Source organism: Spermophilus citellus (assembly GCF_964194105.1).
Source record: "Spermophilus citellus genome assembly, chromosome: 16".
NCBI lineage: Eukaryota > Metazoa > Chordata > Mammalia > Rodentia > Sciuridae > Spermophilus > Spermophilus citellus.
In genome coordinates, this window is record NC_138196.1 from 83,428,075 (window position 1) to 83,452,481 (window position 24,407).

The following is a 24,407-nucleotide window of genomic DNA, read 5'->3' on the forward strand; positions in this document are numbered from 1 at the left end:
ATCACAATGGGAGGCAGAACTTTTAATACCTTTAATTTTCAGGAATGTTCTCTGGTTTTCCACTTTCTAGTCTTTTTTAAAGAGTGTTATCATAAGGAGTATAACAAGCTGAAACGTTGGAAATTCTAAGATGTTTTAGGAAGGTCATGGTTTGTTCCAGTCAACCATGATACTGCTGCTGCTTATAAAGAAGAAGAAAGTGAATGTCTTAAATTGTGAAAATCATGCAGTGGGGTGAGGGATGGTATTATATTTGTGGTTAATTACATGAGCTGAAGGGCCTTGGCGATGCACTCGGCAGCGGTGTGCATGGGAAGGCCTGCAGGGTCCCCAGGCAGAGCTCTCAATCCAGCACAGGCTGGTGGAAAGGGCAGGGAGTGGAGCTGTCACTTGGTGTTGACCTGCAGTGAGATGGAAATTTAGTGCATGTTGCCGACAGGGTTTGCTTGTAGCTGTTGTGCCCTGCTTTCCTGTAACACAGGAAACGTTTTGCCAGGGATAATTAGAGCAAAGTCTTTTGGCTATGTCCTCTAATATCTGTACTTCCCTCTCACAGTGAGTATGGGAAAGATTTTTGAAACCATGCAGCTCCATCTTTTAACAGCATTTATACATTACCAGAGGTAGCATGTGTGCACGCATCAAGAGAGATGATTTCTTCACCAACTTTCCACCCCAAGTGCACATGACTAATCATGAAATAACGGCATGAGGACACAGTGACATTCCTTGCCAATCCCAGGGGATGCGATGTATGAGGGTAGTACATGGAACATGCACCCGGGAACTCAGGGACTTCTTCCCAAGTCGCCACCTCGAGTCTATGGAAGGATGCGGAGCTAGCAACCAATGGGACTCTAGGCCATGGGTTAACTCCCATTCTCAGACAGAAGCAAAGAATGCCACTGACTCTCAGGGTGGCTAAAATAAACTTATTCCTAAGTGTTAAAAACATGGAAACTGCAATTCAGATGCTATGAGAGCCAGAAAAGCATGCATGAAATTTAAATTGACAATTATGATCTGCAAAACTGAGAGTGCTAAACTATGAATGACTCAAGTGGTAGACTTCTGGAAAGAATGCATGGAGACTGGAGAGCTGGTTGAAGAAATCTATTGCATAGAGGTTTGGTGTGGCTCTCATCCATGAAGTAAACCCAGATAAGCATCTGCACCCACTAATGCATTTTAAATGAAAAGTTTCATTTTAAATGAAAAGGTGTATCTACGTCTTTAGAGAGAAGACATCTTGATAAGTAACATGATGCTTAGTCCTTAGAAGACCATTTGTATCAACCTATTTTATAAAAGAAAAGTGTTTTGGAAATAGCTCATCTCTTCAAATAATAATTACTGTTTTATTTATTTGTTTTAATAAACATGGCATTTTCTCAAAGATAGAACTACATTTGTTGCATGATCAGACTAGACAGACTTTAAAAATATTTCTACTGCATGTGAGGTGCTGTTTTAGCTTTAAGATTACATGGAGGTAGAAGTGAGACTGATCAAAGTATGTTATGTGTACATGGAACATGCCACAATGAAGCCCTGGCTCTTCTCAGTTATTATGCACTAATTTAAAAAGAGTGCAGGGTTTGTCCTCAGTAGCGCATGGGGTTTGAGTCTTTGCCCTTTCTTCAGGACTATACTGTGGCTGTAGGTTTCCACGGAGCCAGAGACAGGCAGGTGTGGGCTTCCAAAGCTGAGGTCGCGAGAACACTGTCCCACTGGTAACCACTCCTGAAAGTCTCCTGTCTCATCGAGAGGGTTTATCTTCACATCCTCCGTTTGGGTGTTTTGGTCAGAGCTTGAACATCAAGAAAACATTGGACGTAAAATTTTTATTATCATGTTAAGTTACATTAAAAGGAAACTAGTGACATTTTAGCTTTTGAGATATGAATCTCTTGTTCAAATACAGTTGTTACCCCTTTAATAATTGTGAAAAGGAAGTATGGATCATTTGTTTTCAGCTCCAGAGTCACCTGTTGGCACCTTCCTGGGTGAGTGTGCTGGAGCCTGGGCGGGGGATGGGGGGTCTGGATCCCTGGAGTGCCCTTTCCAGAACTTAAAAAAGTGCCGCCTCTCCCAGGAGGCTAGTGCGTGAAGGATGGAGTTGTAAGGCAGTGGCAGTGCAGACACTCTGCGTGGAAAGGTAGCCATCAGGACCCCAGGAGGGCCCCGGCCCACGTCCTGCCCTGCCCTGACCTTCCTGCCAGGCCTTCCCCGGCTACGGGGCCCTGAGGCTTGGTGGAATCAAAGCCTGAAGGAGGGTCACACCTTCCCCATTCGCTGTCAGCACAGAGCACCTGCTGGTCAGAAACTCTTGGCGGTATCAGCATTTGATCACTTTAATAAAGTAAAAGGAAATTAATTTTTGGTCAACAATTTTTTGTTGCTGCTACTGCAGGAAAAAAGAACAGAAGAGTCTTGAAGGATTATTCCCAGCTTCAATTAGTAAACCAATGAATTCTCAGATCCATCATTATGGCATTCACACCAGAGTTGAGGTTTGATTCTGTCTTAACGGTCTCCCTCACTCAGTGACTGGGGTCAGTGTCCCCTGTCAAGGCAGATGGCAAGAGGCGGAGCTTGGTCCACACAAGTTGCCCTCATTGTGCAAGAGGAAGCAGAGGTGCAAAAAATGCCCCTAAAAGCAACAAAAGGAGAGAACAAGAAGCAAGATGCGCCTCCATTTCCCTGTGAGCCACTCACACTCTGCCACGAGAGCCCAGGTGTGTTAAAGAGCATCCACATGGGGATAGTCTCTGGGGACACAGAGACAGACCCTTCCTCTATTCTTTTCTAGGTGACACTGGACTGTAGAAAATGGAATAATGATTCGTCCAAGTGTTATTTGGAGCTGAACTTGAAGAGGATAAGAGAGGCTGCCATGGAGACTTTGGGGACTGGAGTGGTCAAGTGTTTCTGCAGCACCACTCAAGAGGCAGTGAGCTGACCAAAGGTGGCAGGGGGTGACCTGGAGCCCTGAACCTGGAAACACTCAGGATTTACGGAAGGAGGAAACAGGCAGGCTGAAGAAAACAAGATCTTTGAGCTGTACTTTCTTAAAGAGGATTCTCCTTGCGGATTAAAAACGGCAATCTCCACCCCAACCCCATAGAGACACTGAATTGTCTTGTTTAGTGGTTATGTGTAATATGAGATAGTCATAGAGACTCTAGAGAGAGTTCTGTTAACAGTATCCCACATGCTATCATGTTATACTATCCCAGCCATAGTACCTCTGTAGTCCAGGGATCTGCAAGACGTGCGGCCATTCACCCTAGACATGCAGGGCACATGTGGGCACTGAATGGAGGAAGCCAGTGTGCCTGCACTTGGAGCAGGGGAGATGGGTGCTCTGTCTTTATAGGTAGGGGAGAGAGGGCAGGAAGAGGCAGTTGAATCAGGAGGAGATGATGGATGAAGAAACAGAAACCACCAAGAAGGCAAAGGATTACTGTGATGTGGGGGGTGTGTGTGTGTGTGTGTGTGTGTGTGTGTGTGTTTTCACACCCAGACAGTGAGACAGTATTGGAGCCTCAGTGATTTGGGGTGATGCTAAGGACCAAGATTAATTTGGGGGATGGTAAAGTCCAAACGAAGATTGGGACACACAGTCGTCAAGGGTTAGTGGGAAGGAAGGGTTTTGAAGACAAGGTGGTGGAAGGCGGGTGAGGCAGTGCAATGGTGTCGGGTGTTGGTCTTCATCAAGGCTCCTGAGGATGACTGGAGAGTCAGGTGCCCAAAGCAACAAGCAATGTGGAGAAGTGTGGCAGGAATGATGGATGGCCCTCGCAGGTTGATGGGGACCTACAGTGGTACAATATCACTCTGTCCACGCTCCTTTCTGGCTTCCAGTTATGGGGTTCAGCAGCACAATTGCGTTGAGTAATGGGGGTTGTAAAGGTAATAGTGCTGTCAGGATTTTACATGCTTCAGTTAATGACGGAGGTAAAAAATAGAAATTGGGCTTCTGTCAATCACAGGAGAATGAAGGTCAAACTGGAAAGTTATAAGAGAGGAATCAGGATTAGAAGGGAAATGCCTAAGAAGTGAGCCCTTGTTGGAGTGATTCTGGGTAGTAATAGTGGGTGTGAGATGATGGGATGGACCAGACAATGAGTGACGCCCTGCAAGGTTCCAGAGGAGATGTTGGTGTGTGGCTGGGAGCTGTTTCCAAGCTCTGCATGGCAGGGGAGATCAGATCCCAGCATTCCCTGGTGAGTATGGCAGTTAAAGTGCTCAGACCAGTGTTGGTCTGAGCTCTATGTCTGAGCTGCTTAAAAAAGAATGGCTTTTCCCCAAGGCCTTGGAGATTGGGTGTGATTATTCACCAAGTCCATCATCACATAGACCATTTGTGATTTACCTACCACGTACATCAACACGGAGACCATTTGTGACTATCTACCATGCTACCCTCATGGAGAGCATTCTGGTCTTTTGTAGTTTTCTGTCTCTGTTTCAACCTCTAGAACCTCTAATCCAGTGTAAGATGATACAAGCAGAGCCAAGTCCTCACTAATTTTTGTGTTGCATGGTACATGATCCCCTATCTTAGTACATCTTTGAGTCTCTGGGAAGGCATATGCAATCGGGTTTTCTTTCGATGACATTCTATTTCTACAGCTACTCTCTTGGGAAGGTGTATTAGAATATGCTAAGCATCTTCAGGTAAACAACACAATCTTATGTATTAAAAAAAAAGGTCTGCTTCAGATTTGTTTTTAAGTATCAAAAGGTAAAAAGATCTGAAGTTTATTTTTAAAAAATGCAAGTGCTTTTACAACTGCCCCAGTTGTACACAGGGGGCATCGTCCTCCTTTTGGGGAGGAGTCTGGAGATTATTATGGTCAGCACTTTGACCACTGGGTGTTCTCACCTGGGTAACAATGGCACGGATCTTGGAGGCCAGAGGAGCAGTTTGCAAGGTGGACACTGGCCAAGAACTCACCTCCGCTACCATTTTCAGCTTCCAGTTTTGTAGCCAAAAAACAATTACCGAGTGTAAGAATCACGATTTTCTTCTGTGTGGAGCAGAGAACATCATACGCCACCTGCATGTGGGTGGGCAAGAATCATCACAGTTGGTGCAGGAGGCTTCCCTGCGGCAGGCTCCAGATTCTCTGCATGCAGCCAAGCTCGTGAAGAGCCTCTCTGATCCCATCTCTGACTTCCCTCTTGTTTTTCCAGGGGAACTGTCATGGGTACAAGTTCTGGGGAGCTGAGCGCCAGCAGCTGGTTTCCACCCACGGAGGCGGAAGATACTCTTTGGCTCGACCTCATCTGATTTGCATGCTCCAGGTGTCCGGGCCACAGGTATGCTGTTTATGACACGATTCTCCAAATCTTCTAGTGCTGAGCGCATCACGGGGAACCTGGTGTGTCCCTTCCCCAGGTACACTGACAGAAAACCTCCAAGGGAGGGAGCTGGGGGGTATTATAAAGACACCCACATTATCATACTCAGGGAAATTTGAGAACAAAGCCTTTGTGACCAAACTGCAATTTGGTATTGCTGGTCACTTGCAGAAGGAACAACGCTGAGTGATGAATGAAGTCAGCTATAGCTGAGGCTCCCCTACCTGCTGAGGATCTCCAGGACACCCCTAAAATACCTCTTTTTATTAGTAGGGCAGGGACACTGTGACAACTGAGGCTCAAAGGGACCAAAGAAAGTGCAGAGAGGAAAGATCTCCCCTTTCAACCAGAAGCCCCGGGGTCTCACAGCCACCTGGAGGCTCACTATTATCACCCAATGTCACTCTTCCCAAGGGTCTTTCCTCCAGGACGCTGTGAGCCACCTACAGCTGAAGCACCCCTGGGACAAGCAACCGCACACTCAGGCGGGGTTTGGGAATGGGAAGGACACGTGCAGCCCAAGACTTGCACGCAGACCCCTGTGGCCACTGCCAGTCACGTGCCTGGGCAGGACTCTCACCTGTGGCCCTGGGGTCTGCTTCCCAGGGTTTGGTGAAGATGAAGAGATATCCTGTGGCGACTGCTTCGGGAAGTGTAATACAAGGACCAGGCTTTCTTTATTTCCCAGCTGCCCTCCTGAGAAGATAAAATGAAACCTGTCATTTAAGGCAAAGAGCCCCGCACTGTTCTCTGGGCCCATTCTTGTCTGCTGCTGACCTGTGGGACCACGTAGGACTCTGAGTGGTGGGACGGGCTGTGGGCAGTGGGCCGCTATGACGGGCTGGGCGGTGCCGAGGATGCTGCGCTGTTTCAGATGGACAATGTCCAGCATGCAGAGAAGCCCGCACCTCCTCCCACAGTGCCTCACTTCCCATGAAGGGGAAAATGTGTATGTTCTGTGCTGAATCACTTTCCTGACCTAGGTAGCTCCGACCTATCCCCAGCTCACCAGACATCCCTCAGGATGTCTCTGCAGAGTGGTGTGAGACTCTCCAGTGGAGCCCACTGCCTGGGGAAGAACAATCAACGGTGGTCACACTCCAGGAAGAACGGCCCCGATGTCACCAGTGTACGTCCTCAGAGAAGTAATTCAGCCCTGCGTCCCGGCAGTTTCTAATAGAAAGAGGTGAAAGGGCAAATAAAAAATAGCAAAGGTTTAAAATTTAAAAGGGAGAAAAGGAGAAAAGAGGAAATAGGGTCTGGTGATTGGGACACGACAGGTACAGGGTACCGTGCCCTGGGTGGGAGGAGGAGGAGCAGGCCCCCTGATCTCCCTGCTTCACCTGGCCCCACTGAGGATCATGACCAGCTGCTGTCCCCACCCTGCCCCGGGATGTTCAGACAAGCTTTATTTCAATTTGGAATCACTGTTTCTGCAATGGAAGACAAACTTTCCATTTCTACTTTTAATTTTGAGGAGAGTTGAAAGAAAGGTTTATTTTCCCTACGAAATCTTTGGCTTTGCAAATGACACAGTAATGAGTTAGCTTGAGAAGTCACTGTGGAAGGCCATTCTGCCCACTATTTGCTCTCAAAGGATGTGTTTTATTGGACTCAAACCACTTACTTGCTTCTTGTTTTCCTTAACGTTTATTTTACTCTTCTGCATTAATTTTTAAATGAAGTTCAAATTTAAAAATTCCATATCGTTGGAACTAGTAGCTTTTAGTTTAAAAGGATCTTTAAACTCAGGACTGCTTGTCCCCGGGGCTGTGTGGCCTCCCCTGGTGAGTTCTTCTGGATGATCAAGGCTGCACAGTGGGTCAAGCCTGGCAGAAGGACAACTGAATCTCAAAAGCAGGCGAGAGTCTGTGCAGTTGTTCAGGGAGTGCACTCAGCACTCTGCATCCCAGGGCCCTCCTGGGGGTTCAACCAACCCTGATGGAGAACACTTGAAAAAAATTGTGTTATATCAACAATTTTCTTGTCATTATTCCCTTAAGACTGCAGCCTAGGAACTACTGACACAGTGTTCATATTATATAAAGTATTATAGTAATCCGAAGATGATTTAAAGGATGTGTGTATGTTTCATACAGATACTAGGCCATTTTATTTAAGGGATTTGAGCATTAGAGGATTTTGGTATCTGTGAGTCCTGAAACCAATTCCCCACCAATAATGAGGTGCAGCCATCCTATCAGATGGTGTGTTGATTTGGGGAAAAGGCCTGGGAAGAAGAGCTCCTGGAACATTCCGGCTGCCAGTGAGGTTGGGTGGGTGGGTGCCAGTGGGGGAGGGAGGTTACAAATTGGTGATTATCGAGGGTGTATAATAAAGACTATCACCTGGGAAGTGGTGGAGGATGCGTGGCTCATCCCCTGTGGCAGAGGGAGCAGGGAACAGGGGGACCCGAACACAACCTGCGGCGAGGTGAAAGGGCGATGGGTTCACCTGGGAGGGAAAGTGCTGAGTCGGATTTTGCGTGGACTGGATGTGGGTTGACAGCTTTGTTTTCAAGTCAGGTGCTGCCATTGGCAGGACTGAGGCCCCGTGTCACCAGAAATGACATTGCCGTGTGGTTCCACAGAACTCTGGGCTTTTAGATCAGAGCAAAATGGAGCTGTTCAAGAAAATTCACGGTGGGGTGTAGCTTAGTGGTGTGGCACTCGCCTACCAGGCTCAGGTCCTCTTGGGTTCCAGGGTCCCATTGCACACACACACACACACACACACACACACACACACAAACACATACACACACGCAATTCTGATAAAAAAGATGAATTTCCTGTGTTTATTGATCCTGCAACATCGGTCTCCCTGGCTTACCAGGAAATTAAAGGCCAGTTATGAGCAAAAGAAAAAGTGATCATCCCTTGGGCAAGGTTGATGGACAGTTAGGGCAGTTTAGTGCCCTGCACAGAAGAAGTTTGATGAGGAATGCACCCCCTAATTTTCCTAGAAATTAGAATCTAATAAATGCTTCATTATCTCCTGATTGCAGAACAGAGTGGGCTCAGATTTCAGGTGTGAGACGGCCACATTATTCTGCGCTTTGAGCCTCTGGTTTGTAAATCACCAGCTTAATTGGTTGGTCTCTTTAGATTTCCAGCCACAGATTGGTGCTGTGTCACTGTTAGGTGCCCTCTTGGATAATATGATCATGCTCTGTGATGCCACAATTAAACCTCGTTTCCAATCACTGTGCGCCAGCCCTGGCGTTTTCAGAGAAAGCACCTTAATTAGGCGCACCACTTCACCGGTTCAGAATAAGGGTGCCTCAGGTTGTCACAGCTGCTAGGCCACCTACAGGGGAATCCTCCATCCTGTTGGTCACTGTAGGGTTTGAAGGAGAATCACCTCCCCCTGTAGTTGGACAAGGAGTCCCAGGAAGCTCAGTGCAGGTGGAATGGAATCAGGTGCATTTGGGCGGGCGACGTGGCTGGGAATCCTGGCTGTGACACTTGGCAACTGTGCACCTTGAGAAGTGTATTTGTCCTCTTCACACCTGGGTCATTTAGCTTAGCAAGTCCATTTGCTGAATGCAGGTTAGATGAGCAGAAGTAGGTAAGGTGTTAGTGCAGTGCTTGGCCCACACCTACTCTCTACAGATGTCCAAACCAGCCTGCGCCACAGAAGAAAAGAGGAGGCAGCCCTCCATCCGCTGGCTCTGTTGTGTCCACTTCCTCAAGTACATAGAAAGCAAAAGGCTCAGCCTGCCTGGCAGACCAAGAGCGGCGCCCTTCTGCATCCAGAGGCCTGGGCAGGGTGAGCTGCTCACCTGCTCATCAGCAGAGGCATAGGCCAAGGGCCACGTGTCGTGAGATGTGAGGTCTTCCACACCCAGATGAGAGTGTCCTCTCTGGGTGTGAGTATGTCCTGCTCCTGACTCTGGAACAGCCTGCTGAGCCATTCCAGCAGGCGCAGGTGCCGAGACCCTGCAGGGACTCTGAGCCAGATGTCAGTGCTGCTCCAGCGACCAGGGGCCCTGGCACACAGGTGGCACCGGCCTGCTTCCTCCCCTGACCTGGCACCAGGCTGCCCTCGGTCAGTGCCACTTAGGCAGTGTGACACCACTGCTGAGGCTCTGCCGGGACTCCACCCAGTCTTCCCTGCAGTTGGTGAACCAGGGGAAGGAGCACTGAACACTCTTCAGGTCACCAGCACTTGAGAAGCCTTCTGAGGACGTAAGGAGGTGACATGCTCAAGGGGGTGCCTTGGGTCCTAGGATGACAAGGACAGCTTTACAAAGGGAGTTATTTATGCTTCCCCGGAGACACTGTGCAGAGAAGGCCTGTGGGGCACCCTGGGAACAGGAGCCTCTGTCCCTGCGGGTTGAGCCCTGCACTCCCTGGGTTCCTCTTTGCCCCTCTGCACGCACACAGCCACATGTGCTGGCCACTGGGGCTGGGGATTTGTCTGGGCTTAGAATTTGTTTATGCTAAAAGTATGATTTTATTTATGAGTATCTGGGGATTAATCCTAATGAAGAATTGTAGGAAATCATTCTTTGTGGCTTTCAGATGAGTTCTATGATGATTCTCTTTGCTCTCTCTGTTTGACCATCTTAGAATGAGACTAACCATTCTAGGGAATGGATTTAGGTGTCAGGGAACATGTGATTTGGGTTAACTAATAATATTCTAGGGTCCCTTCACAATTTAACTCTATACCATGGAAGTTTCCATATTAATCAGTACATATTTTATAGATTCTTAAAATTTTTAATTTGTTTTAATTAGTTATATATGACAGTAGAATGCATTTATGCATTTCCATATATCATACATAGATGGGATACAATTTCTCATTTTTCTGAGTGTACAAGTTGCAGAATCATATTGGTCATGTAGTCACATATGTACATAGAATAATAATGTCTGCCTCATTCTACTGTCTTTCCTATCCCCACATCCCTTTCCTCCCCTCCCATCACTGCCCTCTACCTAATCTAAGGTAACACTGTTCTTCCCTAGTGCCCTCCCCATCTTATTGTGAATTAGCATCCACATATTAGAGAAAACATTCAGCCTTTGGTTTTGTGGGATTGGCCTATTTTTCTTAGCTTGATATTCTCCAATTCTAACAATTTACTGGCAGATGCCACAATTTTACTCTTCTTTAAAGCTGAGTGATATTTCATTGAGTATATATACCATATTTTTTTTATCCATTCATCTATTAAAGGACCTCTAGGTTGGTTCCATATAGTCTAGCTGTTGTGAATTGAGCTGCTATAAACATTGATGTGGCTGCGTCACTATAGTGTGCTGATTTTAAGTCCTTTGGGTATAAACCAGGGAGTGGGATAGCTGGGTCAAATGGTGGTTCCATTCCCAATTTCCTGAGGAACCTCCATACTGCTTTCCATAGTGGTTGCACCAATTTGCAGTCCCACCAGCAATGTATGAGTGTGCCTTTTCCTCACATCCTCACCAACATTTATTGTTGCCTGTATTCTTGATGACTGCCATTCTGACAGGAGTGAGATGAAATTTTAGAGTAGTTTTGATTTGCATTTCTCTAATTGCTATAATTGTTGATCAGTTGTATTTCTTATTCTGTGAAGTGTCTGTTCAATTCCTTAGCCCATTTATTGATTGGGTTATTTGGTTTTTTGGTGTTAAGTTTTTTGAGTTCTTTATATATCTTAGAGATTAATGCTTTATCGGAGGTGCATGTGGTAAATATTTTCTCTCAATCTGTAGGCTCTCTCCTTATGTTATTGTTTCTTTTGCTGAGAAGAAGCTTTTTAATTTGAATCCATCCCATTTATTGATTCTTTATTTTACTTCTTGCACTTTAGGAGTCTTGTTAAGGAAGTCAGATCCTAGGCCAACATGGTGAAGATTTGGAGCTATTTTTTCTTCTATTAGGTGCAGGGTCTCTGTTCTAGTGCCTAAGTCTTTGATCACTTTGAGTTGATTTTTGTGCAGGGTGAGAGATAAAGGTTTAATTTCATTTTGCTACATATGGATTTCCAGTTTTGCCAGCACCATTTTTGAAGAGGCTATATTTTCTCCAGTGAATGTTTTTGGTACCCTTGTCTAGTATGAGATAACCGTATTTATGTGGGGTTGTCTCTGTGTCCTCTAATCTGTACCATTGGTGTAGACTATTTTGGTGTCTATTTTGGTGCCAATACCATGCTGTTTTTGTTACTATTAGCTCTGTATTATAATTTAAGGTCTGATATTGTGATGCCTCCTGCTTCACTTTTCTTGATAGAATAGCTTTTGGTGCTGGAATAAATCCAAATTTGTTTTTTATCCAAAATCATCTTAACTTTTTAAAACTACGAAAATTATCAAATATCTATAGAAAAATATCTTCATATGTTGGTCACATTCCTCCTTTTCTATCAGTCCTCAGGATTAGCTGTTTCCTTCCTGGTCTGCCTTATCCTTGACCCTGACATCCCTTCATTTCCACCAAAGATACAACTCATGTGCTACCTGATGGAGTGTTTCCTCTGTTTCCTCCAAGATGTCTTGGTACCTAGCAGATTCTCAATAAATATGCACAAAATTTCCTTGGTAAGATGGTCCAGAGAAAGAATCCTTTATGACTGGAATAGACCAACCTGGCCTCAGAGAGGTATCAGGATGTGGGCTGGGTCTACAGATGCATAAGTTTGAGAAATAGCAGTTTCTATCCTTTAAGGGCTTAATATGGACCATGTGTGTTTCATAACATACCTTATTTAGTTGAACCCTTATGATAATTTTTGTGCAATAGGTTTTCAGTCTCATTTTGTAGGTTCTTACTTATCTCACATAAGAAGACCAAAACCAACAGTGGCTAGATAACTCATGCAGGGTCATGCAATTTACAATTGATGGAGACGGGGTCTACATGCAGTTTTGTAACAACTTCTTCTCTAGAGAGATGGAGTTTTCTTTAAATTTAAAAATCAACAATGACTTACATCCTTATGTCTTTGTTTGTACTGAGAGGACAATGGGAAGGTCTTCCCAGACAGCTCAAGCCCTATGAATATAGGAGGCAACATGTTGTAATATGCAGTGAAGATTTGGGGGGTCCAGTTCTAACACTAATTATTTGTGTGGCCTTAAGTAAATCCACTTATCCAGGTCTGTTTTCTAATCTGTAAAAGCAGCTGCACTTGAACCATTACAACATAGATGTGTGCTCATCAGTCACAGCACAGTAATTGCAGAGTCTGAGGCTCCACAGATGGAGAGGAGGGAAAACCATCTCAGTGGGCAGTCGTCATCCACACCATGCCAAGAGACCATGGCTCAAATGCAAAACCACACAGCAAGGGAGAGTGGTCAGGGAACTCGTTCGGTATTAAATTCCACCTCTGCAAAGAGAGTATCCTATTTATTGTGAGAAAGTGTACCAGGACAAAACAATGACCTAGGTTGACGGGAAACAGAGACTGGCTCCCCCTGTCTGCCCAGAGAGGGAGCTCAGGGTCAAAGTGTTCAGTCCAGGGTGCAGGTGGGCCTGAGACACCTGGGTTCTTCATGTTCAAGTTTCCTAGAACAAAGCTATTTAGCCCATCTTCATAATTATCAAATTGAGGCTGTGCCTCTGATTTGGGCTGCCTGGTGTGTTGTTGGACATGTGGTCACTCCGTTAGGGGTGGGCACTGGGTGTTCTCCTAGCACATGAGGTCTCTGCTCTTACAGAGGTATGGGTCAGTTTGCAGCTCTGCCTGGAGCATGGGGACACTGTAGGGAAGAAGCAAGTCCAGGTTTGGACTGATGAGCTTGCGGTCCAGGACCACATGTGCATGGCTCTTTCATAGGTGTGCTACACGAATTCCAACATTAGCTGATGCCAAGTATCTCCTTCCATCTTCCATGAAACCGAGTTCTAAACTCCACCTTCCTGGGTAGTTTTAAGCCTAGCAGTCTTTTCCTTTTTCACTCTGTAATTTTGCTTTGTGCTTTAGAGAAATGTTTTCCTGGCTTCCTTTTCAGAGAGCCCACTTTTTATACAGTGATGATGATATGGCAGAAGGCTATAACAATAGACCAGAATCTGCCTTATGAAGATTCCAGAAACACCATTATTATTAATGTCTTAGTTCATTGATTCTCCACAGAAAAGCTCAATAGCAGCAGACAAACACATTTGCCTATTTTGGGAGTACAGACAGAAATATTTGACTCTGTGAATTGCAAAAACAAAGCCGGGTGAAGGACCTCAAGGAGAGCCGTGTGCTCTGAGCACAAGGACACCCTGACGGCGTTGACTGCACCGTGGCAGATGCTTCCTATGGTAGGTTAATTTGCAAAAACATTAAATAAAAAAAACCTAACCATTAAATATTTCTCATTTAAGTCCCATTTGGAACTGGGCATCAGAGAAAGTCATATAGCTGCTCTGAGGATCAGGGAATGATGTGTTTTGTTCTGCAGACTTGTTTTACTGAAGGCTAATTTGGTGCTCTGCATTCTGATTGGTAGATGGCTGTCTCTTAAGATCACTTCCCTAAAGGGTTCAAATTCCCATTCAAGTGTTTATTAATAAGAGGCTGCACCTCTGATTCGGGCCAGGAACACTACGTCAGGCCCATTTATTGCAATGCATTATTTAAGAGCTGTCTGCAGCATTTCAGAGATCATAATGGCTGGAACAATCAGGTAGGATGCTGCGACACGGGGTCCGCTACTATAATGTGGTGAACTTCCCGAGAGAGACACTGTGCTTATGGGGAACCACAGACTTGCTGTTAGCTGCCAAATAGAATTTTTGGCAGATTACTGTCACAGAACGCTCTCAGAAGTACTCTTTTGTGGACAGTAAAAAATGCAAATGGCAATTCACTCATGGAGTAATGATTACTTTGGACAGATCCTGAAGTGTGATATATTGTAAACACTGAACCATCAGCCTTATTTATCAGGCCCAGTTTCCATGGTTCAAAACAATTGAGATGATTTTAGGCTGGCTGTGTAGATGGATTTCTTAATTGCATGCTACAATTGTAGGTGATGGAACATTGTCTTTCCTAGATACAAGATGTGTATGTTTGAAACATGACCATTTTCATTCAAGAAAGCAAGCCTCACTAACACAGTGGCTGCTGGCCAGACCTGGTCCAGGGGGCAGAGCCATGGGGTGGCTGAGCCAGTCCCAACAGGGACTTTGGGATTCCTCACGGCCCAGGATCTCAGATTGGTCCCCTCCCAGCCGTCCTGCTAGACACGACACAGATGTGGACACAGACTGGAGTCTGCTCCGTGGGACAAGTTTGAAGCTCCCTGCTCATCCGTGTCTGCCTCGGGCCTCTGCTCCCATCTTGACTGCACCAGGTAGGAACGTTCGTCCTCGGTCCACAGGTGCGTTCCCCTTTCCTTCTGTGTCTCTCACCTGCTCATCGTGTTTGCTGTCACGTAACCTCGACATGAAAGCCACGAGTCAGCAATGCAAGGAGCCATCGCACAGCTCCCCACCAAGCACAAGCTGATGAATCTGCTCAGCAAGCGGGAATGCGTGGAGGTTCCCAAGCCATGGAGGTCATCGACAGCAAGAAGGTCTATTTTGCAGATCCTTTAAAACACCACAGGTGCTGTGTAAAACAATATCAAGGAGACTTATTTGGGGCAAAAACAAACAAACAAACAACAACAACAACAAACCCTGTCATTGCTGTAAGCCAGAGAAGAGGAACATGTTGTGTTGTGTTTTGTTTCATTCTTTTCCCACTTTGGCTCAGGGTGTGTCCCATGACCCCAGAGGTCTCTCACAAGCTGCTGGCTTCATGTTTCCTGAAGGCTCACCTGCACTGGATTGGCCAGAGGTGAACCAAGCTGTGGGTCCTACAATTTGTCCACAGATCCATTGAATTCTGAAGATATCCAATAAAAAATGGAAAAAAAGAAAGAAAGAAATTAAGAAAAAAAAGAAAGGGAAAGAGAAAAAGAAAGGATGAGATCCATGTAGCCCTGAGAAGATGTGTAATGAGCAGTTTAATGCTTTCTTGTAACCAGCAGGGATTTTTTTTTAACCTTTTTGAGTATAATACTTTCCAAGTGCCCTACTGTAATGGCAAAGACCAAACACTGCTTCCTTCCCATGGCGAAGGTGGCTGCCAGGAACGTCCATCTTTAGACACATTTAGAGTTGGGTTTTCCCTGAAAACAAGTCATGATGCTGTTTTTCTGATACTGCGAGGAGAGGCACACTTGTAAGGACAGCTGTGCATGCTCTGGGCCTCTTGATTGGCTTCAAGGAACACCTCTGCTCTTCCTCTTCAATGGAGGAGGTGAGGGCCCACTAAGGCGTCTTGAAAGAGGAGAACATCTAACAACAGGCAGGAAAGAATCCTTTATGTGTCTCAGGAGCAGTTTTCTTTAGAGAGAAGAAAACCTGCTTTTCTGTTTCTAAGCGTTGGACTCTATGGGTTCTTCATTCCACATTGTGCAATTATCAAAAGGGAGCCCCTCTGTAACGAGAAATCGAAAGCCAGCCCCTCATAAGGAATTGTCTTTCTTCTAGGGACCAAGATGGAAACTTCCAAACTGAGTCCTTGGCTCCTGCCGAGGTTGGAATTGAAATTTCTTCTCACAATTACTGAGCTGCAGGTGAGATATCAGTCTCTCACTCCATGGCCTGAAGGGAGCTGTGTGGCACCGGCTCGGGCTGACTTGGTATGGATTTCCTTTCAGCAAATTAAAACCCACCTCCCTTAGTGGGACAACAAAGGGACGTGGTCACATTCTGCTGCATTGTACCAGGGCACCACTGACATCTGCCACTCTCAAAATAATTCTTTACAGGATTTCAGATGGAGGGGTTTCTCTGCATTCTCAAAATTTCAAGCAAAGCAATACACCACAAAATTAAAAAAAAAATCAACACGGGAGGAAAGGTAAAGGGCCAACATTTAAAAGGGTAGTTTGATTTCTGAAATTACTTTCTTCAGTTTTGGATGGTAAAAGTTGTTAGTGATCTGAATGGGAAAAAAAAGACAGGTGGGTGATTTAATTGACACCCACTCATGATTCATTTTTTATACTGTTGTAGAACATCTGCTCTGTACAAGTCAGGTCCAGATTATGGAGCAGATACATCAAGGAATAAATGAGGCTTACTTTATGGTTTCTCAAAATGGGGTTCGTGACTACAAGTGGTATAAGAAAAAAAAATAGACCTGATATATGAGTGTGGTGTGTGCTCCTTGTCTTGGTAGGAAGAAAGAAACTATTTTACCCTATTTTGGAAAATAAAATATCTCATGGAAGCTACTAGGAGAATTGCAAGAGACATCCTTCAGTGCTGAATTAGAAAAATAAAAATGTTGATAATAACAACTAAGGTGCTCTGTGTGCCATCTTGGTGTGTGGGAGAGTCCTGCTAAGAGCTGGAGAGGAGGCCCCTTCCAAGGGCCACATGACTCCTCTGCTTTCACAATTGAAGAAGCAATTCCTGATATGGAGGATGTGAACCACGTCTGGGGTGGGAAGAAGAAGTGGCTGAAGATGCTCAGGACTGGGTGGGTGGTCAGGACTGACATGGCTCTGGGGAAGGGGGGTTGGAGCTGGTACCATCAGTCCTGCATGGAGACTGCTCATTTCAAGCTGTCCTAGAGGTCACTAAAAGACATGCTTGGAAGCTCTGAAGGGTGATGTGGAGTGCCAATTATTCCACATTCTGCAGACTGAAGACACCTCAGTGCTTGCCTCCATTATTAACAGAACAGATAGGAAAGATGGAGAAGTGGAAGATACACACACACCCCTGGCTTCTAGAGCCATGTGGTCAACTCAAAGGGAGGGGCATAGATTTGGTATTTGGCATTAGATTGGGGAACTTGCCAGTGTTCAGCAATGGGAATTATCAAACTGTGTGAACATGAGAGATGAAGAATCTTAGGGAGATTTAATGGGGAGCAGGGTAAGGTGGAAGGATGGGCAAAAGAAGTGTGGGGGTGGTGCTGAAATACAGTTTCTAAACATTTTAATAAATAACCTACGAGGCTGATGTGTGATCATTTCAGGGACCCTGGGCCTGAAAGGTAATTATGCTCACCAGAAAGATAACGCTAGAACCATCCATGACTCTGTAAGGTTATCAGCACACTGGCAGCTGCTGGAGAAGGGGCTGTCCCGTGGGGCTGGTTCCCCTCTACCCCGAGGAGCGGGAAAGCCATGATCTCTTCTAATGTCCACCATAGCTCCTTCCTTCCGTGGGAACCCCACAGTGTTTCCAGGGAAGGAGACTGTAAAGGGGTGTCAGAAGTGATAAGAAGGTGAAGTAGAAGGGACCTTAGGTGGGTGTCCTCGAGGCGGTGGCTTCCTTAGCAGGGAAGCTCATATGTGGGGGAAAGAGTGTGCTGGTAGATATGGGTCTGAAGCCTGGAACAGAAGGTCCAGATATTAGGGGAATAAAGCATGCTCCTAACTTTTAATTGCCTTATGACAACATTTTCTGAAAACATATTCCTACTTATTGACAGTTTTTTTTGTTCTTGTATAATTTTTAACATGCTTATTTGTTCTCTTCGTTCCTTCCTTCCTCTCCCCTAAACACACACACACACACACACACACACACCCTCTTCCTTTCTTTCCAGCTAGTTGATTGGCTGTGTCAGTGTCTTCCTGGACCCACTATTCACAGCAGCCCCCCAAAAGGAAGCAAGACACAACTCCCAGGCTTCGGAACACAAGGACCCTCTCTTTTTCTACCTAGAGAGAGCAGGAGTATCTCCTCTAACAGGCTCCTCTTGAGAGTTCCTCAACAGCCTTTTCATTTTCTTCTCTAAATCAAATGGATTTAAGGGAATTCCCAGATCCGATGTTGCAGTAGGGACTGCAGCTTCAGCATGAGCCAGGCCGGCTTCTGGTATGTTCCAAGGGTTGCTTGGCTGGAGCCCCCCGATACTTCCTGCACATCTTTGATTACTACGGCACAGCTTATTCCTGACTCGGGGACAGCTGGAGGGCCTTATACAGACTTTATGATTATATTTCCTTCCATTTCCACTGAAAATGGAGTTCATGCTTTCTCCCCACCCCCCCTGACGGTGCCTGTGCACAACCAGGTGGGACAAGGCAAAGCAGTGGCTGTGGTCCCTGAGCTCCTTGGTTCCTCATGTGCCCCAAGCCCTGTTCTGCATCGAGTCACACCCATCCTTGAACACCCCGGGGAGGAAGAGCGGTTGCAGTCCTGGGCACACGGGAAGCAGAGCTCGTTGGCCGTGTGCATTTCGGCTGGTAAGTGGCATAGTGGGACCTGAGCCTCGGCAGTATGTCTCGAGTCCCGTTCTCATAGAGGGGAGAGTAAAGAAGGGGAGGATGGGCAACAGTGAGAGCAGCGAGGCCGTTCACCAAACGTGGATGTGCCTGGAACCCTGGGGTCCTGGCTGGCGGCGGAGGACCTGGGACATTGCCTTTCTACCAGGCTCTCCCGGGGACGCTGATGTTGTCTGAGGGACCAGGGGGAGGAGGCTGGTCAGAGGGTTCTGGGCAGAGAGTAGGAGTGCCTGGGGGGGCTGTGCCCCGGGGCTGTGGGAGGGAGGGGAGACAGTGAGAGTGTCACCTGGAGCCAGCGCTGGCTGACAGATTGCACGTGGGCAGCCAGGAACAAGCGAGAAAGGATGACTCAGAGTCTGCTGGCCTGGGAAATGCTTCCAACTTCCAAAAAACACGCTCCAGAGGAAGAGAGCTGGGCCGTCTGGGTGGTGTTGAGGCTGGGTTTTTGACTTGGAGTGAGAAACCCAGTTGGGAACCATTTCTCACCCTCAACATGACAAAGTGTGACTGTCCCAGAGGAGCAGAGTAGAAAAGGATGAAGGCAGGAGCAGAGCTTCAGCACACGTCTGATCTAAAGTGCTACACCTAGAATGCTCAGGGGGAAGGGCGGAAATGGGGAACCAGTGGGGTATGCAAGGGCACCGTGGCAGAAGTGGTCAGGTGACCTCCCCATTGCTTTTGTGCCTTGGATGGCAGAGGACAGTGACATCATAGAGACTCCAACATTTGGGTGGCCGAAGGGAGGGAAGGTTGGTGTCATGCAGAGAGCTTGAGACAAACCTGTGAGTGCAGAAAGAGGAGAGACTGCTTCTGATTTCTGCTGGAAAATACAACTTGGAATGGGCCATAAAAATCTGTCTTTTATAACATTTATGGGTCTCTCTGATTATTTCCTCTCATCTCGAGTTCACAGTGCCAAGAATCAGTCTTGATTGTTGATTGGCCCCAAAGTTGGTTTATTCATGTAAATTAGAGTTGACCTGTCTCCCTGTACCCATCCTCCCTGGATGAGCTCTGGGCTCTAAAAGTCACATGCTGGCAGAGCCATGCAGACCAAGCACCAGCCCAGGCATGGAAGGTTGCATGGACCTCCCCTAAGGGCTGGCCATGAGAACTGGAGGACCAAGTCTGGAAAACCTCGGGACTCTGCCTGAGAGGTGGCTTGTCGGTGGCAAGATCCCGTGTTATAATTTGGAGTGGAAACAGGGAAACCCGAGAGCAAGGCCCCCCGTTTCAGAGTTAGGAGACTGTGGTGCTCAGCCTCGGGTTTCCTTTCACGCAGGGTGCAGGGCTAGTACATGGCGGTATCCCCTGCTTCTCCAACACAGGTTTGCCCGTTCCTCGGTCCCCGTGGTCGGCTCCTGTTCCTCCTGTTAGGGGCCTGCTGGTGGCTGCAGGTTAGCTGAACCTGGGAGGCCCTGTTGGTGCTGTAAGGAAGCGTAGGCTTTGCTGCAGGAAGGGACCCCTGAGTGGGAAAATCATGTCCCAAGGAGTCTGGAAGTTAGGACTGGAAGACAGGCAGTGAAAGGCGTGGATTTCAGACCTGGCTTTGCCAGGTTTTCTCGCAGACCCTGTTGCCCAGTGTCTGCTTTGAACTCCAGTGTGAGACCCTTGTGCCCGCTCCCATCTCCGCTGGGAACTCAGCCTGATGGAGGCTCATTGTTTGAAGGCCTCTGTTACCCAGATAGTCTGTACTTCCTTTCTTCTCTCTGTTCTCCCTTCTTTGCCTGGTGAATGGAATCCCATTCAGGAAGACCTCACTTCCTGATCCTGGCCAGTTGTGCTTTTACTCTTCAATCACACCCTTCTGTTTATTCTTTCCCTCTTTACAAAGAAGAACACATAAACACACTTTGGCGAGTGCATTAGGAGTGCAATTGTCTATTTTGTACAAACCCAGAATACACAAAGCATTTCAACATTTATGAAAAATGAAGCTGAACTGTGATTAAGTACATTTGCTTCTGTTTCGTTAGACTTCCTAAATTGTTCCTATTAATACGATGTTCTCATGTATTATGTAACAGCTGAGAGCAAAGAGTAGACTCTGAGAGCCCTGCGTGTGCAGCAGCTCTGTGAGTCCCACAAAAGGTAGGGAGGCTGTCACCAAACCTCACAGTCTGTACCAAATCACATCGGTGATGCAGCATTGGTGCAAAGAGCCCAGCCTCTAGCTGCAGGTCCTATCAAAATATTTAATGAAAGTTAATTAAATTCTCCAATATTCTTGAGAGAAGAACAAGGTATTGTGATTTTAAAAATAGATCCATAAACAGAAGTAATAAAGAGTCCGGGAGCCTGAACATAATGAAACAAGAAAGGGAAAAATACATTAAGAAGAACAACATAATGAATCATAGGCTGTGGATTTCAAGCAGTCCTTGGAGAGCACCTGCTCCCAGCCTTCATTTTAGGGATGGGGCCCATCTCCTTCGATGTTATTTAAGGTTACAGAACATCAGCCCAACTCTGATTCCTGCTCTGCAGATATAACTTGGGGAGAACTCCAGGCATCAGAGGGCTCCATTCATTTCTAGCCTGCAAGGGTGCTCATGGGTGCTTTGAGACAATAATTTCCCCGTTGCTGTCTTGAGTGCAGAGGCTATCAGACTGGGTGGAAATTAAGCTGGGCCTCAGGAATTACTCAAATGGTCTAGGGCCTGGGAAGCTCAAACTCATAGCTCTAGAAATTCAATTTTGACTATTTACCCAGGGGTGGTTAGCTCTGAGGAACAGCAGACACTAGACTAAGATGAACCACAAACCTGCATTTGTTTATGTGTTGAGAGTTGGACTCTGTGGGAGTGGGTGATATAAAACATGTACAGCTGCAGTGAGGTGATCACGCTGGGAGCCAGGACAATAACCGTAATTATAAACACCTGGTTCTTCCTGCTTAGGTTCATGCTGAAATCCTGGAATTGGCCATGGCCTTTCTGTTAATGTAATAGTCTGATGAAATCCATATCTTCTTCAGCATTGCTGAGTTCAAATAGCCAGTTTCTGGAAACTACGCTTTAGGGAGTAGTGGGGGAATTTTACCAGTCCTTGCTGGATACAAAATGGTACAGTGGGAAACATTCTGGCTGAAGGCTCTCAGGACGTGGGCGAGCGTCCGTCTCAGCTCAGCACTGTGCACTTACATAACCCAGGGCAGCTGCATCTCAACTTTCTCAGCTCTGAAAGGCAAAAGTTGATGGCCCCAGACTTTAAGGAACTTTTCTTTCCTAGAGTCACAAGCCCGCTCCTCCTGCCCTCCCATCTTCACGGGTCCCACTGTATGTTACCAGCCATTTTGTCCCCCTGTAGGACGGACAGTGACCTGGGGCTGTGAGGGAGCCTGCATGCAGCCCACAATGCTGGTGGCTTCCTTGGGGAGCCCGAGGCTGACGCAGCTCAGGTTGAAGCACAGGGTCAGGAGGCTGGAAGCTGAGTGGTGAGACCAAGGTGGATTAGGCAGCTCTGCTCAGCACATGGGCCACTTCTTGGGAATGTGCAAAGAGAAGCTGTACCTAGAGGGTACATCTGCCCTCCCCTTGGCTGAGTTCCGCCCCCTGGTTGCTGACCCCTTGCACTTCTAGGTCATATCTGTCCCTCCAGTGGCAGCCAGAGATCATGCTGGCATGCCATTGGGACCAAGGGAAGGGCGACTCGGTGCAGTTAGGGTGCAGGAAACCTATGGAGAGTGTTGGTGGTAGGGCCCTGGTGTAAACAGGAGAGCATTTGGGTGAGGTAAAGCTGCTCATCTGAGAAGTCACGCAGGGTACACCACGTGGTCCACCCTGAGGGGCTCCAGACGCTCCTGGGCTTGCATTCCCACTTTTACATCTGGGAATGGGATCACCACCCTTAGTTACCTAAGTCTGGTCCTAGACTGGGCTCTTCTGTCTCTGAAGCTCAGGGCTGCTTGCTACGTCCTGTAAACCACCAGCTAAGGATTAGTTATTGAGCTACAGTGCCCACTGCTGTGGATGGCCTGGGACCTCGACTGACAACCATGGCTTCTCTCCTTTACTCTCCATCTCAGGTTCCCTTGCCATTGCTGGGGGGGGGGGGGTGAAGTCATAGTGGTGAATCCAAACTGTTGTCTCAGAAGTGGGGAAACAGAAGTGAGGGTGGACCTGAGTGGAGGTCACAGGAAAGTTCAAACTCAAGGGCTAAAGGGACACAGCCAAATAGAATGTCTTGGGTGAAGCCAATAGCATTGGTTCTTTTCTCCAAGACCTGTTCAGTATAGATTTTTGACCAATAACATTGATACTTTTCCAAGACCTAATAAGCATAGATATCGATCAATGTCCCACCCAGTATTATATAAACCCCTACACTAGTACCTGTAGGTGGCCACCTTACAAGGTCCCCTCTTACCCTGCAGGAGTCACCTATTTTCTTCCCACTCAAATAGTCCTGCTCCTTCCACTCTTGCCTTCTGTTATTGTTTATGGATTTCATTCTTTGACTTTGTGAGACAAGAACCTGGAAAGAGATTGGCGGGGAGCTGCTGGGGTCTGTCATGACCCCGGAGGGCAGAGTCTGCCATTAAGAGCTGCAACATGCCACTCATAGTAGTAGAGAGGAATCCGGCTTTCCTGCTGCATCTGCAGCCCTCATCCTCCCCTGCTGTGCTACTCAGACCCCACACATCAGCAGAAGTGGAAAACCTAGTTTATTCTCAAACTCCGATTCAGAGGGATAACCCAGACCTTGATCTTTGAAGGCCTAAACCCTTAGTTTGTCTCCTTTTGTTGGATTGCCTTGTTCTAAATTCCCCAGACAGTCTTAGCTGAACCGTGGAACTGCACAGAGGCACCCCAGGTAGGGTGCAGGCAGGCTCCTCTGTGTCCTTTGTCCTGGTAATCGGGATCAGTCTGCCAGCTAGTGCAGAAAGTCCTTATTGCCACCATTCCTCTGCAGTGAAGAACTAAACGTGGCCAGGAGGTAGCCACAGCTTCTACTTCACTGGAGTTCAAGTGGCATCCGGTGACCACCTGGGAGCCAGCACATTACCCACGGAGTCAGACTGTGGCAACAGGAAGATGGGATTCGGAATGGGTCCCCCTGTGTGACAGCAGGAGGAGTGACTTCCGCTGCTGCTGGACTCTGACCTCACAAGCCGCCTGGATCCACGTGAGGTACACTGGGGTCCTTTCCCCCCTGGCTTCTCTGAGCTCCCAGAGTGGCCTGCACTTGCTGGTGGCATTTTTGTTCCTAAGTTACCAGAGTCAGCACAGATCCTCTCAAGAAGATGGGCAGTTCCTTCTGTCCACTGCCTGGACACCCTGGGGAATGGCAGGACCACCTTTAGATGAGCCTCAGAAGAACGTTTCTGGGCTACGGGCACGAACTCCGAGCCCCTCCTCTTGCAGCAAGCACGGGGCTGACTCTCTGAGTATTAACTTCCTAGTCATCGCGGCGACTGAGTCCTTACTGAGCAGCTCATCGGTGATTCATCGCCACAGTAAACACCAGATGTCCACTTCGTTCTTGCTACCAATAATACAGTGATCACATCAGCTCTGCTGATAAGACTGCTCCTGGCCTCTGCCATTCTGAAACCCTCTGAACACGGTTCTCCATGTTATGCATGATGTGATTTCCAGAGACAGTGGATCCCAGACCCGTGTCCATGGCTGGGTCAGTTCTGCAGCCTGTGGTCCCCATGGGTAGCAGTGACATCTCCATGCCTGTGGTCCTGTGAGTTCTGCCCAGGGGAGGAGTCAGAATATGTTTTAGAAGGTCTTGCTTTCCACTGTGTCCCCATTCCTTAGCGGGTTTCCGTACCACACACCATAAGTCTAC